Raw genomic sequence first — 2,519 nt, 5'->3', positions numbered from 1 at the left:
GCAGCACCACTTGATTCCAACATCTGAACAAAGTGGACAGGCTAGTATGCTGTTCAAACAGTTGGAGACGGACAGGAGGTTGTGTTCAGAACAGTTCAACTGTTCTAGCTACCTTGCTAGCAAGTAAATAGATCCACATTGGCTAGACTTTAAATGTAGAGATTAGCTGGCTACTCACTAGCGCGTGGGCTTGTGCTTGAGAGATTGTTTATGAGACCTGTTTTAATTTTCTATAATGCCTGTTAAGAGAAGTTGGTCATTTTTAGTGCATGGTTCAGGTAAAGAAAAGAAAAAAAGGGCATTTTCATAGACTTGAAAGCCAGATCAGTGATTATTGCAAACAAACAGGTTAAATACTATTTCATAAAACAATGTCATTATTAATGGGTCTTATGGTTGTGGAAGGCTTATATTTAGCCTAGGTAAAACTTCAAAAGTCTTGAATTCATTCGATTATTCCCTTATACCATTTGAAATGCGGTGTCTTGACTTTTTAATTGTGCAACAAAGCTTATTTAAAGAAAACATTTTTAAAAATCAAGATATAACGTGAATCGGCCATATTTAGATAAGCGTTTTAGGCCATATCGCCCAGTCCTATATGGTGTGCACTAATGAATACGACCCAGCAGTGAGCATGCTCAGCTTGTGATGCCAATAGAGCCTGCTGTGGTTCAGCAGGGAACACTCCTGTCCAGCCCTGCAGTGTGTGACTGCCTGGAACTGGATCAACCAAACCAGAGGAATAGGAAATGAAACTGTGACCTATCAGAAGAAGATGGATGATTTACAATGTACCGATTTCCTCTGCTACCTCAGATGTTTTTAAGTGCCCAAAGCTTGAAGTTGCACATTGAACGCTTCGTGCCATATTATACTGTATGTAGTGCTAGGCAACATGCAAAATGACTGTAAATGCTAAATGTTACTGAGTAACACACTCACTGCTATGCCTGATTTGTACAGGACACACAAGGTCTATACCCATAAAGATAATTGTTACTTGGGAGCTGCCCCTCCCTCCCCCAACCTATTATATTTGTCATCTATATATATATTTTTTATATAAGACTTGAAAATAATGCCTATTTCAACTATACTATGTATTTAAGTCAAACATAGTCCAATATGTTGTATAATAAAATAGATGATTTTTAAAGGTGCAATCTGCAGGTGTAACAATGACAAAGCCGGCAACCCACCCCTGTTTTTGTCAACAGCTGAGGGATGGAGATGGAGAAATGTAACTACTCTCCAATTCATAGACGGGTGTGGATGCAACGACTGATCATCCATGATATCAAAATGATAGTTTTCACCATGTTTTGAGGCTATACAATGCAAACAATTGCATTGTTTACAAACCATGGAGTAAAACAAGCTTGCATTTTCGGTTCTGATGTGGTACGACAGTCTTACTAAGCTCATGACAATGTATAAATTATATTCTTAAGGAGTCAATATCATCAATAAAAGTTTTAAAAAACAACTATGTAGCAAACACAGATTGTCTCTTTTAAACACAACCGCACAAATAATGTATGATTTAGATGTATTTTCCCTAACACCCGCATCTTCTCTGAGAAGCACAACTTTTGTTTTATTACAGAAGAGAGAACTACACCGAACAAAAATGTACATGCAACAATTTCAAAGATTTTACTGAGTTATAGTTTATATAAGGAAATCGGTCAATTTAAACGAATAGAATCGGCCCTAATCTATGGATTTCCCATAAATGGGATAATATATATATGCATCTGTTGGACAGATACCTTGAAAAAAAGTAGGGGTGTGGCTCAGAAAACTAGTCACTATCTGGTGTGACCACCATTTGCCTCATGCAGCGTAACACATTTATTTCGCATAGAGTTGATCAGGCTGATTGTGGCCTGTGGAATGTTTTCCCAGTTCTCTTCAATGGCTGTGCGAAGTTGTTGGATATTGCCAGGAACTGGAACACTGTCATACAGATTGATCCAGAGCATCCCAAACCTGCTCAATGGGTGACATGTCTGGTGAGTATGCAGGCCATGGAAGAACTGAGACATTTTCAGCTCATGGAATTCTGTACAGACCCTTGCGACACGGGGCTGTGCATTATCATGCGGAAACATGAGGTGATGGATGAATGGCAAGACAATGGGCCTCAGGATCTCGTCACGGTATTTCTACATTCAAATTACCATTGATGAAATGGAAATGTGTTTGTTGTCCTTAGACTATGCCTGCCCATACCATAAACCTGCCGAAACCATGGGGCACTCTGTTCACAACGTTGACATCAGGAAACCGCTTGCCCACACAATGCCATACACGCTGTCTGCCATCTGCCCGGTACAGTTGAAACTGTGACTCATCTGTGAAGGGTACACATCTCCAGCGTGCCAGTGGCCATCGAAGGTGACATTTTCCCACTGAAGTCTTACGCCCCCGAAGTGCAATCAGGTCAAGACCCTGGTGAGGACAAGGAGCACACATGAGCTTCCCTGAGACGGTTCTGACAGTTTGTACAGAAC

Source organism: Oncorhynchus gorbuscha, linkage group LG01 (genome assembly GCF_021184085.1).
Source record: "Oncorhynchus gorbuscha isolate QuinsamMale2020 ecotype Even-year linkage group LG01, OgorEven_v1.0, whole genome shotgun sequence".
NCBI lineage: Eukaryota > Metazoa > Chordata > Actinopteri > Salmoniformes > Salmonidae > Oncorhynchus > Oncorhynchus gorbuscha.
The sequence above is the reverse complement of the archived record's forward strand: the minus strand, read 5'-3'. Positions refer to the sequence as shown.